Here is a 16,282-nt window from a genome sequence, read left to right on the forward strand (position 1 = left end):
AAAGAACACATCGAAAAGGATAATTTCAGATCAGTGTCTTTGATGAATATGGATGCCAAGATGCTCAACAAGATCCTAGCTAAAGGATCCAACAGTACATTAAAAAGATTATCCACCAGGACCAGGTGGGATTTATCCATGTGATGCAAGGGTGGTTCAACATTTGCAAATCAATCAATGTGATAAGACAAATCAATAAGAGAAGAGAGGAGAACCACATGGTCCTCTCAATTGATGCAGAAAAAGTATTTGACAAGATGCAGCATCCATTGCTCATTTAAATGTTTCAAAGTATAAGGATAGAGGAAACATTCCTCAGTTTCATAAAATCTATCTATGAAAAATCCACAGCGATTATCATTCTCAATGGGGATAAGCTGACAGCCTTCCCTTTGAGATCAGGAACATGACAAGGATGTCCACTTTCACCACTGTTGTTCAACATAGTACTAGAAATCCTTGCAACAGCAATCAGACAACAAAATCCCCAAAAGGTATTCAGATGGGCAAAGAAGAAGTCAATGTCTCTCTCTTCGCAGATGACATGATACTTTACTTGAAAACCCCAAATTCGCCAAACTGTGGAAAGAACCAAGATGCCCTTCAACGGATGAATGGATAAGGAAGATGTGGTCCATATACACTATGGAGTATTATGCCTCCATCAGAAAGGACGAATACCCAACTTTTGTAGCAACATGGACAGGACTGGAAGAGATTATGCTGAGTGAAATAAGTCAAGCAGAGAGAGTCAAGTATCATATGGTTTCACTTATTTGTGGAGCATAACAAATAATATAGAGGAAAAGGGGAGATGGAGAGGAGAAGGGAGTTGAGGGAAATTGGAGGGGGAGGTGAACCATGAGAGACTACAGACTCTGAAAAACAACCTGAGGGTTTTGAAGGGGCGGGGGGTGGGAGGTTGGGGGAACCAGGTGGTGGGTATTAGGGAGGGCACAGATTGCATGGAGCACTGGGTGTGGTGAAAAAACAATGAATACTGTTATGCTGAAAATTAAAAAAATAAAAAAAATGGTAAAAAAAAATTCTCCACCCCCAAACTACTAGAACTCATACAGTAATTCAGTAATGTGGCAGGATAAAAAAATCAATGTACAGAAATCAGTAGCTTTCTTATACACTAACAATGAAAATACAAAAAATTATATTAGAAAATTGATTCCATTTACTATAGTACCAAGAACCATAGATACCTGGGAATGAAACTAACCAAGGAGGTAAAGGATCTATACTTGAGGAACTACAGAACACTCGTGAAAGAAATTGAAGAAGACACAAAAAGATGGAACACCATTCCATGCTCATGGATCGGAAGAATAAACATTGTTAAAATGTCTATACTGCCTAGAGAAATCTATACTTTCAATGCCATCTCGATCAAAATTCCACTGGAACTTTTCTAAGTGCTGGAACAAACAATCCTAAAATTTGTATGAAACCAGAAGAGACCACGAGTTGTTAAGGAAAGCTTGCACAAAGAAAAACACAACCGGGGGCATCATGTTGCCTGATTTGCAACTTCAGTGCAAAGCTGTGATCAACTTGACAGCATGGCATGGGCACAAAAATAGACACATAGAATAGTGGAACAAAGTAGAGAGCCCAGATATGGACCTGCCACCTTATGGTCAAATAATCTTCGACAAAGTAGGAAAAAATATCCAGTGGAAAAAAGGCACCCTCTTCAATAAATGGTGCTGGTAAAATTGGACAGCTATGCATAGGAGAATGAAACTCATCCACTCTCTTACACCATACACAAAGATAAACTCGAAATGGATAAAAAGACCTCAATGTGAGGCAAGAATCTATCAAAATCCTAGAGGAGAACATTGGCCACAGCAACTTCTTTCAAGTCATGTCTCCGAAGGCAAAGGAAACAAAAGGAAAAATGAACTTTTGGGACTTCATCGAGATCAAAAGCTTCTGTAAAGTAAAGGAAACAGTCAACAAAACAAAGAGGCCATCCTCGGCATGGGAGAAGATATTTGCAAATGACACTACAGACAAAGGGTGGATATCCAAGATCTAAAGAACTCCTCAAACTCAACACTCAAAAACCAGATAATTATGTCAATAAATAGGCAGATGACATGATCAGACACTTTTTCACGGAGGACATAAAAATGGCTAACAGACACATGAAAAAATATGCATCATCATTAGCCATCAGGGAGATTCAAATCAAAACCATATTGAGATACCACCTTGCATCAGTTAGAATGGCCAAAATTGGGGCGCCTGGGTGGCTCAGTGGGTTAAGGCCTCTGCCTTCGGCTCAGGTCATGATCTCAGGGTCCTGGGATTGAGTCCTGCATTGGGTTCTCTGCTCAGCAGGGAGCCTGCTTCCCACCCCCCCCGCCTGCCTCTCTGCCTGCTTCTGATCTCTGTCTGTCAAATAAATAAATAAAATCTAAAAAAAAAAATTGGCCAAAATTAACAAGACAGTAAACAACATGTGTTGGAGAGGATGTGGAGAAAGGGGAGCCCTCTTACACTGTTGGTGGGAATGCAAGTTGTGCAGCCACTTTGGAAAACAGGGTGGAGATTCCTTAGGAAATGAAAAATAGAGCTACCCTATGACTCTGCAATGGCACTACTGGGTATTTATCCCAACGATACAGATGTAGTGAAATAAAGAGCCATCTGTACCCCAATGTTCCTAGCAGCAATGGCCACTGTCACCAAACTGTGGAAAGAGCCAAGGTGCTCTTCAGCAGGTGGATGGATAAAGAAGAAACGGTCCATATATACAATGGAATATTATGCCTCCATCAGAAAGCATGAATACCCAACTTTTGTATCAACATGGATGGGACTGGAAGAGATTATGCTGAGTGGCAGTACGAAAGTTGTTCAAAAAATTAAAAATCGAACTACTGTACAATCTAGCATTTGAACTACTAGGTGTTTACCCAAAGGATACAAAAACCCTGATTCAGTGGGGCTCATGCACCCTGATGTTTAAAACAGCATTATTATCAATAGCCAAATTACAGAAAGAGCCCAAATGTCCATGAACTGAAGAATGGATAAAGAAGATGTGGCATATATGTATGTGTGTGTTTGTGTGTATCTATCTATCTATCTATCTATCTATCTATCTATATATAGGCATATATATGTATATATACAGATATAAAGGAATATCACTCAGCCATCAAAAAGAATGAAATCTGTACATTTGCAATGAAGTGGATGGAGCTAGAGTGTATTAAAGTAAGCAAAATAAGTCAGTCAGAGAAAGACAGGTACCATATGGTTTTTCTCATATGTCAGTTTAAGAAACAAAAGAGATGAAAATATGGGAAGAAAAATCAAGAGAGGGATGCAAACCATAAGAGAGACTTAACCATTGAGAACAAACTGAAGGTTAATGGCGGGGAGGTCGGCAGGTGTTGGTCTAAGTGGGTATTGAGGAGGACACTTGTTTTGAGCACTGGTTGTTATATATAAGTGATGAATCAATAAATTCTATTCCTGAGCCAATATTACACTATATATTCATTAAAATTTAAATTTTAAAAAAAACAAAAAAATAAGGAGTTGAATTAATTATGCCTCCTTCACTTCCAGATTCTCAACCAACTACAATATATACATAGGAATGAAAGAAAACTTAAAGTATCATGTTCAATATATTAAGTGAAAAAACAAAGTTCAGAATAGCGTGTAGAGAATGTCATAATTTGTACTAAAAAACTGATACACACATATACATGTTATGCTTTTGAAAACATATATTATCTCTGGAAGGACACATACTAACTGGTAGCATTGGTTAGTTTCAGAATGTGGGACTGGAGGATGGAGGTTGGGAGAGGGAAAGGAAGAATGGAGACTTTTTACTGCATGCTCTTTTTCACTGTTTGAATTTACTAGAAGGATGTGGGTCCCCCCACCAAACAACCTATATATTAAACAAATGTTTTAAAGAATAAAACTATATACCACCTTTATTGATGGTAGGTCTGGACTGGAGAATGTGGTTTGGACCTGAGCACAACATGAACTTCCACTGCCAGTCTAAAGACAATGGGATCCCTCACTCCAGAAAGATGGCGAGAGTCTACAGAGTGGGTGTTTACTCAGCCATGTAATGAAGGGCTGCAGTCTTTTCCATGGTTTGCAATGAAGAATGGATTCAAGAGCCAAGAGGGGCCTAGGCTGCTTATCTATAACCTTTTTTTTTTTTTCAACTTCATCAGATATTCCTCCTCCCATATAGAAAACTGAATGAATATAGCAATTGAAGATGGATAGAAATTTTCTTCCAAATATTTTTGAGGGGGGCAAGTATTTTACTTTCTTTCTTTTTTCCTTGAGTCAGAAACACAGACGCAGACGATAAATCCCTTCATACCCTTGGGCATTTTTTCTCTTAAGCCACAGTGATTAATATCCAAGACTATTGTTAACAAACAGGTTTTGACTGCCCCCTTTGGGAAAGACCAAGAATATTTAGGAATGTTATGCTCCCATCTGCGTAAGACTGGTGAGCCATTCTGCTTTTTCCCCTAGAAGACCCTGAAAGAAGTCAAAATAGAACATTAATTAAATTAACTCCAAAGCTATTATTACATCTCAAGGTGAGAATTCATTCACTATTTTATCATCGATTTACAATTATGTCCAGCCACATTATTCACTATAGCTTACAAAGGTTACATAATGAGCCTCAAAAATAGCATTAAACACTCTAAATAATACAGCATAATAAAAATGCCTTAATTTGAACTGTATGAAACCCACACCAACCATTACACTCCAAGGGAGAAATGAATGTTCCAATTTAAATTTCTATTTTAATGTCCAAAGGCAGTAAATTCTAAAATTCTTCCTTTCCCATTTTTTTTTTTCATTTCAGCCATACAGGTCTCACAAAGTTATCTGTACAGGTGTGTGTGTGTGTGTGGGGGGATCCCTCAGCAGCTTCAGCCTGACTGTCTTCCTACATCCTTTTGATGTAGTTCCTTCACAACTTCAGGAGCTGAATTAATCTAACCCCACAACTGCATGTCATATATTTTTAAGAGTTCACAGGGTCAATAGGACATAAGATCATTATAGTATCAGCCTCACATGCAAAAATTAGAAAGCACACTAATCCCCAGCTACTAGAGCAGATATCCCAAGCAAATTTATGTCCTCAGGACTTAATACAATAGGTAATATGACCCACGTTGCTGTTATCAATTATCTCAGCAGAAACTTAGTGGCAACAAGAGGAAGAAAAGTAGAGAAAACAGGGAAGACAAGAGAGTATCTTCTTGGTGTCAGCCCCCGCAGGATGTCAGTCTGTCTGTGCTGGTAGTCTGGACTCCATGACCTGTGAACTTAAACTAATTGGGTTAATTGTACTGTTGGGAGTCTCAGTCCCGAAGTTGCCATAGTCCAAGGCCTGTTACTGCTAAATGGGGCACATATTAGAAGCCCAGTGAGAAAGCACTGTCTTTGGCCAAGTGCTTCTCTATAAAATCTTGTGTATTTTCAAACTTGCTTTCTTAGGCTTAGTTTAACCTTCACTAATGCCTTTAATAATGGAGCATACATGGACCTTTTTATTACCTATTTTTCTCCTGCAGTGGGGCTCACCTTTTTCTTCACATAACTTTCATAGGACCAGCCAAGAAATGGTGTAAAGTTAAAAATTTTTAAAAAACCTAACAAATAACTATTATATTTCTATCTATCAATGCTAGCACTTAAAACATCAATAAGTGTATTGATCACCAAACACTGATTCTAATCTATGCTAAGATACCATGAAAGAATAAAGCTCATTTTCAGCCTTTCTTACTTTTAACAAGTGCCTTGCCCACTTCTTGGAAGCCCCCTAAGAATCATATCTAAAACCTAATATAAAAATTTTCAGATTCTCTTTCTTTTAAAAAAAGACTTATTTACTTATTCATTCACTCATCAATTCATTCATTCATTCATTCATTTAGTTAACAGAAAGAGAGAGAGAGAGAGAGAACACAGGCAGGGGGAGTGGGAAAGGGAGAAGCAGGCTTCCTGCTGATCAGAGAGCCCGACGTGGGCCTTGATCCCAGGACCCTGAGATCATGACCTGAGCTGAAGGCAGACACTTAACTGACTGAGCCACCCAGTTGCCCCTCAGATTCTCCCTTGAGATAAAAAATAAATCTGTATCTTAGTCTGATTCCAGATCTTTGTTCTTTCATTTTGAGATCCTAGACAGAACTGTCAATCCTTGTTATACCCAGTACTCACCATGTAACTAGAATAGAGGTTGGCTTAATCCTCCATTGAGCTGGCAGAGACCACTTGTGGTAAAGCTGGCCTGCACAGCCTGCATCTGTTAAAACCCACTCCCTGTTTGCAGGCATCAGCCAGAGTTACTGCAGACAACAGATACCCTAATGCCATTGATAGCCAACTTTTATTTGTCCACTTGGAGGTTTATTTCCAAATGCTTGCTTTCCTCACAATTTTGCTAGATTTCTCAGCCTATGCTTATATACTATAATGCAAAGTAATTATCCTCTTGATTTTGAACCAAGTTGAACAATAGTGAAAGAACCAGAAAGGGAGCAAAATGTTAGCCTTACTTTAATTCAACTGGGAAAGGAGACTAAAAATGGGCTTCCCACTCCTCCCCAAATTAGACTTTTGAAGTCACCTGGGAGACGGTTGAGGTTGCAAAGAGACTCACCCAGATAGTCATATTGAATATCTCAGGAAGCTTCACACTTCGAGTGCAGAGAGTTCAACTGCCCAAAAGAATGAGGTGAGAGGTGTTCAGCTACCTTTAATCTATTATCACCACCCAAAATGAAAATAAGGGCCACTGGATGTCATACTTTACCCTTTACATTATTAGACAAATCAATTATTCTCCTGTGGAGAAGAAGTAGTTAAAGGTTTGGAGTGATGGGCAAAAGGTTTCTTCAAAAAATATTTGATATGGTGAAAGTTTCTTCCTTCCTCCCTCCCTTCCTTCCTCCCTTCCTTGCCTCCCTCCCTTCTTCCTTCCTTCCTTTTTTCTTCCTTCCTTCCTTCCTTCCTTCCTTCCTTCCTTCCTTCCTTCCCCTTTTCTTTTCTTTCCTTTCCTTTTTTTGCTTTGCTTCTTTCCTTTGCTTCTTTTCTTTTTCTTACCAGGTAAAAGCATGCAAAATGGAGAAGATTGTTCTTACAAATTAGAGAGCAATCAAGACCTTTTGTTTGTATGGATTTTACAAATAGTCTCACATGTTTGGCAAATTTCAAGATAATCTCTAAGATGTTTTTACCAAATCATAGACATAGATATGGAAATCATCATCAAATTTGATGAAGTACACAGAGGGTTTTTCTTCTGCTTGATGAATGACCATGCCAGTTTTCTTAGAGTCATCAGCCTTGGCCTATTCCAGCTGTTAGCCTACAAGGCTGTCTACAACTTCTCCTGGCTCCACCTCTGTAAGAGGAGAATCATTGGAATCTGGAAGGATGTGTGGGTCACCATCTTTATAATCATCTAAGAGCTGATACATGTATAATACAGGATCTTTCTCATAGATAATGTAAAACCATGTGTTCATGACAGGTGCCTGAGCTAAGACCATCCACTTACATTCATTTTTGGAAAGTTTCTCTGTCTCAAAAATATGTTCTAGTGCTTTGCCAATCATAATTTCTATTAAGTGTGTATCACTGATTCTCTAGGTTGCAGTTCTATTAGGAAGGGCTTCAAGTGACAACACTCTTTCATCTCTGTGAAGTTTTAATCCATAAACACAGTCAAATCCATCATATTTTGTAAGATACAAAGAAAGATTTATAGGTACCTGATCCAGAATGGTTCCCTTCCACTGTGTTAGGGGTTCATGTCCATCTTTCCATTCATGCTGAATTCTGCCTATAATGCTTCCCTGAGGCTGGGAGGTGGGCCTGTGCTTCTTGTGTGCAGCCTTTCTCTTCACCATGGTAACGGATACACTGGTATGTCCTGTGGCTGTCCTGGGCTGCTGCCCTGCAGCCTTCTTTCCAAATGGGGTTTTCACACCTGCGAGGAGCACAGTAGCAAGACAGGCAAAGAAAGGAAATTGAGAAAAATTATATTCAATGTATGACATGATGAGCTTTTCTCCTAATTACTGCACTCCATCACCTGTGCCTAAGTTTTCCCTGAAAACTATACAGGAAAGCTGGAAATCAAAACATCCTGGCTATGTGCCTGCATTAACCTTATCCCCTAGTTCTTTCTGGCTATGCTAGAGTAAGAGAGCTGTGGTTGGGGCAAAAGAAATAGAGGGCACCCCTTCATTCTTCCTCCCATTGTCCAACACCTTCCAGGCCAAGGGACATAGACTCACCAAGGCCGCAGACTGTGGGCTTTGTGTGCCCAAATTGGGCACCTTGCTGCTGCCTCTGCTGTGGATCCTCCTGTGGCCAAGGAGTATTAGCAGGCTACCAGCTTTTTCTTGTAAGAGCTGGGAGGGGAGAATGCATAGGCAGGAGGGGCAAACAAAGAGGATACCACATTTGGCTCCCAACAAATGCTGCGGTTGCCAGGGTCTCTTCCTTCTTTCTGTAGCACAGCTTCCTGACAGGAGACAAGCCTCCCTTCCTGCCAAACACCATCCTGCCCCTTCTAAGTCTCATGCTCACCACTGTCCTGGATATAGGAGGCTCTCCTTGGCACCTTGCACACCCTTTTCAAAAGTCAGAAACCCCCTACCAAAACCACCTAAGTGCTGGCTCAGCACTTCAAGGTTTCAGGGTCCCCACCCCCACCTTAGTGTCACTGCCCCATCTGCTCTACATCTTCTAGGAATTTGCCTTTATTTTGCTGAGCTCTCCTAGAGTTGTTCCTTATATACAGACACCTGCCTTTTCTGCCGTTTAAGGGGATCTGAGATAGGACCAGAGAAATGTACCAAGGCTCAGTCAGCCATCTTGACCCAGTCTCTAAATAGTTTTTACTGATTGGTCATTCCTAGACTTCTTGAAGAATTTCTCCCCCTTGTTTTCCTCTTTTATCTTTTCTTTTTCACTGATTGCAACATAATTCTATGAACAATGTGGGTATAGTGTAAGATTCAGGAAATTGACATGAAGAAGAAAATGATCCATTGTAAGCACACCTCCTATTGTAAATAGTTTGTAGCAAAATATTAGCACGTTCCATTTTCTTTAAAAAAAGTTTTTTTTCGTTTATGAACATATAATGTATTGCTTTTTTCAGGGGTACAGGTCTGTGAATCTCACCATAACACATATCCTCCCCAATGTCCATCACCCAGCCACCCTATCAGTGACCCCACCCCCCAGCAACTCTAAGTTTGTTTCCTGAGATTAAGAGTCTCTTATGATTTGTCTCCCTTTGAGTCGCATTTTTTTTTAATATTATTTTTTTAATTTTTTTATAAGCATACAATGTATTATTGGTTCCAAGGGTACAGGTCTATGAATTGCCAGGTTTACACACTTCACAGCACTCACTATAGCACATACACCCAGTCGCATCTTGTTTCATTTTCCCCTCCCTTCCCCCAATCCTGCACTGTCTTCCAAATTCCTCATATCAGAGAGATCATATGAAAATTATTTTTCTCCGATTGACTTACTTTGCTTAGCATAATAGCCTCTACTTCCATCTACATTGTTGGAAATGACAAAATTTCGTGTGTGTGTGTGTGTGTGTGGCTGCATAGAATCTCATTGTATATATATAGCACATCTTTATCCATTCATCTATTGAGGGACATCTAGGCTCTTTCCATAGTTTGGCTATTGCGGACATTGCTGCTATAAACATTGGGGCACATGTGCCCCTTCTGGTCATTGCATTTGTATCTTTGGGGTAAGTAACCAGTAGTGCAATTGCTGGGTTCTAGGATGGCTCTCATTTTAACTTTTTGAAGAAACTACATACTGTTTTCCAGAGTGGCTGTACTAGTTTGCATTCCCACCAACAGTGTAGGAGGTGTCCCCTTTCTCTGCATTCTCTCCAACATCTGTTGTTTCCTGACTGATTAATTTTAGCCATTCTGACTGGTGTGAGGTGGTATCTCATTGTGGTTTTGATTTGTATTTCCCTGATGCTGAGTGATGTTGAGCACTTTTTCATGTATCTGTTGGCCATTTGGATGTCTTCTTTGCAGAAATGTCTGTTCATGTCCTCTGCCCATTTCTTGATTGGATTATTTGTTCTTTGGGTGTTGAGTTTGATAAGATTTTTATAGATTTTGGATGCTAGCCCTTTATCTCATATGTCCATTGCAAATATCTCTTCCCATTCTGTCGGTTGTGTTTTGGTTTTGTTGACCATCTCCTTTGCTGTGCAAAAGCTTTTGATCTTGATGAAGTCCCAATAATTCATTTTTGCCTTGCTTCCCTTGACTTTGGCAATGTTTCTAGGGAGAAGTTGCTGCGGCTAAGGTTGAAGAGGTTGCTGCCTGTGTTCCCTCAAGGATTTTGATGGATTCCTGTCTCACACTGAAGTCTTTCATCCATTTTGTGTCTATTTTTGTGTGTGGTGTAAGGAAATAGTCCAGTTTCATTCTTCTGCATGTGGCTGTTCAACTTTCTCAACACCATTTTTTGAAGAGGTTGTCTTTTTTTCAATTGGACATTCTTTCCTGCTTTTTTGAAGATTAGTTGACCATGGAGTTGCAGTTCCATTTCTGGGCACTCTATTATGTTCCATTGATCTATGTGTCTGTTTTTGTGCCAGTACCATACTCTTTTGGTGATTACAGTTTTGTAATCTAGCTTGAAGTCTAGATCTAGGTGGAATTGGGATGCCACCAACTTTGGCTTTCTTTTTCAACATTCCTCTGGCTATTTGAGGTCTTTTCTGGTTTCATATAAATTTTAGGATTATTTGTTCCATTTCTTTGAATAAAATTGATGGTATTTTGATAAGGATTGCATTAAATGTGTAGATTGCTTTAGGTAGCCTAGACATTTTCACAATACTTGTTCTTCCAATCCACGATCATGGAATGTTTTTTTCTATTTCTTCCTGTCTTCCTCAATTTCTTTCATGAGTACTTTTATAGTTTTCTTCGTACAGATCCTTTGCCTCTTTGGTTAGGTTTATTCCTAGGTATCTCATGGTTTTGGGTGCATTTGTAAATGGGATTGACTCCTTAATTTCTCTTTCTTCTGTCTTGTTGTTGGTGTATAGAAATGCAACTGGTTTCTGTGCATTGATTTTATATCCTGACCTACTGAATTCCTCTATCAGTTGTAGCAGTTTTGGGGTGGAGTCTTTTGGGTTTTCTTTTGGGTTTTCATCTGCAAAGTGTGAGATTTTGACTTCTTTGTTGATTTGGATGCCTTTTATTTCTCTTTGTTGTCTGATTGCTGAGGCTAGGACTTCTAGTACTATGTTGAATAGCACTGGTGATAGCGGAGAGCTCTGCCATGTTCCTGACCTTAGGGGATAAGCTTTTAGTTTTTCTTCTTTCTCTTGAGAATGATATTCGCTGTGGGTTTTTCATAGATGGCTTTGATGATATTGAGGTATGTACCCTCTATCCTCACATATTGAAGAGTTTTGACCAAGAAAGGATGCTGTATCTTGGAACACTGAAAAAAATAAAATAATATTTAAAAAAAGAAAGGATGCTGTGCTATGTCAAATGCTTTTTCAGGATCTATTGAGAGTATCATAAGGTTCTTGTTCAATCTTTTTATTAATGTATTGTATCACATTGATTGATTTGCAGATGCTGAACCAACCATGCAGCCCAGGAATAAATCTCACTTGGTCGTGGTGAATAATCCTTTTAACATACTGTTCGATCCTATGTTCAATCCTATGGTTATCCTATGGTATTCTGGTTAGAATTTTTGCATCCATGTTCATCAGGGATATTGGTCTGTAATTCTCAATTTTGATAGGGTCTTTGTCTGGTTTTGGGATCAAGGTAATGTTGTCCTCATAAAATGAGTTTGGAAGTTTTCCTTCCATTTCTACTTTTTGGAACAGTTTCAGGAGAATAGGTATTAAGTCTTCCTCTTTTTTTGGGGGGGAGCAATATTTTTAAATTGTTTTTCATGGATGTTCTCATCTTAATTAAAAATCAAATAGTTGTAATTTAACAACAGGAAAGGATGCTGATTTCAGATAATTAACATTACAAGGAGATCTTGCTGGTAACTCAAATATGCATGTCTTCATTTCATAAAAAAAACCTCTTAAAAACCCAACAAAGAAAGTCCTTCTGAAGTTTACATTTTACTCACTCATGATTTACATGAGGCAGAAATAATCTCAATATGGTATTTCAAGGTAAATTTAGTGGAAACATAAAATTGTTAGCTTTAGGACAGATATTACTTTTAAATGTTTAGTAGAATTGCCCTGGGAAGCCATCTGGCCCTGGGCTCTTGTTTGTTGGGAGACTTTTGATGACTGCTTCAACATCCTTACTGGTTATGGGTTTGTTCAGATTTTCTATTTCTTCCTTATTTAGTTTTGATAGTTTATAGGTCTCTAGGAATGTATCCATTTCTTCCAGGTTGTCAAATTCGCTGGTGTATAGTTGTTCATAATATGTTCTTATAATTGTTTGTATTTCTCTGATGTTGGTTATGATCTCTCTTCTTTCATTCATGATTATATTAATTTGGATTCTTTCCCTTTTGTTTTGGATATGTCTGGCCAGGGGTTTATCAATCTTATTAATTCTTTCAAAGCACCAGCTTCTAGTTTCATTAATCTGTTCTACTGTTCTTTTGGTTTTTATTTAATTAATTTCTGCTCTGATCTTTATTATTTCTATTCTCCTGCTGGGTTTAAGCTTTATTTGTTCTTCCTTCTCTAGTTCCTTTAGGTGTAGGGTTAGGTTGTGTATTTGAGACCTTTCTTTTTTCTTGAGAAAGGCTTGCATTGCTATATAATTTCCTCTCAGGATCACCTATGTGGTACCCCAAAGACTCTGAACAGTTGTGTTTTTGTTTTCATTTGTTTCCATGAATTTTTAAATTCTTCTTTAATTTCCTGGTTGACCTATTTATTCTTTAGTAGGATGCTCTTTAGCCTCCATGTATTTGAGTTCTATCCAACTTTCCTCTTGTGGTTGAGTTCTAGTTTCAAAGCATGTGGTCTGAAAATACGCAGGGAATGAACCCAACTTTTGTTACCGGTTGAGACCTGATTTTTGACCTATGATGTGATGTATTCTGAAGAATGTTCCATGTGCACTAAGAAGAATGTGTATTCTGTTGCTTTGGGACGTAATGTTCTGAATATATCTGTGAAGTCCATCTTGTCCAGGGTGTCATTGAAATCCTTTATTTTCTTGTTGATCTTTTGCTTAGATGATCTGTTCATTTCTGAGAGGGGGGTGTTAAAGACCCTACTATTATTGTGTTATTGTTGATGCATTTCTTTGATTTTGTTTTAATTGGTTTATATAATTGGCTTCTCCCATGTTAGGGGTATAGATATTTACAATTGGTAGACCTTCCTTTTTTAAATTTAATTTTATTTTTTGAGTGTTCCAAGATTCATTGTTTATGCATCACACCCTGGGCTCCATGGAATACGTGCCCTCCATAACACCCGCAAATAGGCTCACCCAACACCCCACACCCCTCCCCTGCAAAACCTTCAGTTTCATTCTCAGAGTCCACAGTCTCTCATGGTTTGTCTCCCTCTCTGATTTCACCCAACTCAATTCTCTTCTCCCTTGCCATTGTCCTCTGTGTTATTCCTTATGCTCCACAAGCAACTGAAACCATATGATATTTGACTCTCTCTGCTTGACTTATTTCACTCAGCATAATCTCCTCAAGTCTCGTCCATGTTGATAAAAAAGTTGAGTATTCATCCTTTCTGATGGAGGCATCATATTCCATTGTATATATGGACCATATCTTCTTTATCCATTCACCTGCTGAAAAGCACCTTGGTTCTTTCCACACTTTGGTGACAGTGGCCATTGCTGCTATGAACATTGGGGTACAGATGGCCCTTCATTTCACTACATCTATACCATTGGGATAAATATGCTGTAGTGTGAATGCAGGATCATAGGGTAACTCTATTTTTAATTTCTTGAGGAATCTCCATACTATTTTCCAAAGTGGCTGCACCAACTTGCATTGTTGTAAGTTGTAAGAGGGTTCCCCTTTCTCCACATGTAAGAGGGTTCCCCTTTCTCCACATCCTCTCCAACACATGTTGTTTACTGTCTTGTTAATTTGGGCATTCTAACTGGTGCAAGGTGGTATCTCAATATGGTTTTGATTTGAATCTTCCTGATAGCTAATGATGATGAATATTTTTTCATTTGTCTGTTAGCCATTTTTAAATTTTTTAAAAAAAATTTTTAAGTAACATATAATGTATTATTAGCCCCAGGGGTACAGGTCTGTGAATCGCCAGGTTTACACTTCACAGCACTCACCATAGTACATACCTTCCCCAATGTCCATAACCAAACCACCCTCTCCCTACCCCTCCCCCCAGGAACCCTCAGTTTGTTTTGTGAGTTTAAGAGTCTCTTATGGGGGGTGCCTGGGTGGCTCAGTGGCTTAAGCCTGTGCCTTTGGCTCAGGTCATGGTCTCAGGGCCCTGGGATTGAGCCCCACATCAGGCTCTCTGCTCAGCAGAGAGTCTGCTTCCCCCTCTCTCTCTGCCTGCCTCTCCGCCTACTTGTGATCTCTGTCTGTCAAATAAATAAAAAAAATTTTATATATAAAAAAAAGAGTCTCTTATGGTTTGTCTCACTCCCAATCCCATCTTGTTTCATTTATTCCTTTCCTACCCCCAAACTGCCCACTTTACCTCTCCACTTCCTCATATCAGGGAGATCATATGATAATTTTCTTTCTCTGATTGACTTATTTTGCTAAGCATAATACCCTGTAGTTCCATCTACATCGTCAAATGGCAAGATTTCATTTCTTTTGATGGCTTCATAGTATTCCATTGTATATATATACCACATCTTCTGTTAGCCATTTTTATGTCCTCCTTGGAAAAGTGTCTGATCATGTCATCTGCCCATTTATTGATGTGATTACCTGTTTTGTGTGTGTTGAGTTTGAGAATTTCTTTATAGATCTTGGATATCAGCCCTTTGTCTGTGGTATCACTTGCGAATATCTTCTCCCATTCTGTGGGTTGTCCCTTTGTTTTGTTGTCTGCTTCCTTTGCTGTGCAGAAGTTTTTGATCTTGATGAACTCCCAAAAGTTCATTTTACCTTTTGTTTCCTTTGTCTTTGGAGACATGTCTTGAAGAAGTTGCTGTGGCCGATGTCGAAGAGTTTACTGCCTATATTCTTTTCTAGGATTTTGAATATTCCTGCCTCATTTTGAGGTCTTTTGTCCATTTTGAGTTTATCTTTGTGTATGGTGTAAGAGAATGGTCAAGTTTCATTCTTCTATACATAGCTGTCCTATTTTCCCAGCACCATTTATTGAGGAGACTGTCTTTTGTCCACTGGATATGTTTTCCTGCTTTGTCGAAGGTTATTTGACCATAGAGCTGTGGGTCCATATCTGGGCTTGCTCTTCTATTTCACTGGTCTGTGTCTGTTTTTGTGCTTATACCATGCTGTCTTGGTGATCACAGCTTTTTAGTAAAGCTTGGAATCAGGCAATGTGATGTCCTAATTGTGTTCTTCTTTTTGCAACATTTCCTTAGAAATTTGGGGTCTCTGCTGGTTCCATACAATTTTAGGATTGTTTGCTCCAGCTCTTTGAAAAATGCCAGCAGAATTTTGATCGAGATGGTATTGAAAGTATAGATTGCTCTAGGCAGTATAGACATTTTATCAATGTTTATTCTTCTCATCCATGAGCATGGAATGATCTTCCACCTTTTTGTGTCTTCTTCAATTTCTTTCATGAGTTTTCTGTAGTTTCTCGAGTACAGATCCTTTACCTCCTTGGTTAGGTTTATTCCAGGTATCTTATGGTTCTTGGTGCTATAGTAAATGGAATCGGTTCTCTAATTTCCCTTTCTGTATTTCCGTTGTTAGTGTATAAGAAAGCAACTGATTTCTGTACATTGAATATGCATCCTGTCACATTACTGAATTGCTGTATGAGTTCTAATAGTTTAGGGCTGGAGTTTTTTGGGTTTTCCATATCAAGTATCATGTCATCTGCGAAGAGAGAGAGTTTGACTTCTTCATTGTCGATTTGAATACCTTTTATTTCTCTTTGTTGTCTGATTGCTGTTGTTAGCACTTCTAACACTGTGTTGAACAAGAGTGGTGGGAGTGGGCATCCTTGTCGTGTTCCTGATCTCAACGGGAAGGCTGCAAGCTTTTTCCCATTGAGGATGAT

The 16,282-nt window shown here is 38.9% G+C and overlaps 1 pseudogene across 1 annotated transcript; it reads right to left on the reverse strand.

The window, feature by feature from the left end:
* Window positions 1-7,262: 7,262 nt before the first annotated feature.
* Window positions 7,263-8,102, reverse strand: LOC308337365 (spindlin-3-like; annotated as a pseudogene). The gene has a single exon. The product of its transcript is annotated as a spindlin-3-like (transcript).
* Window positions 8,103-16,282: the final 8,180 nt, after the last annotated feature.

Source organism: Martes martes (assembly GCF_963455335.1).
Source record: "Martes martes genome assembly, chromosome: X".
Classification (NCBI taxonomy): domain Eukaryota; kingdom Metazoa; phylum Chordata; class Mammalia; order Carnivora; family Mustelidae; genus Martes; species Martes martes.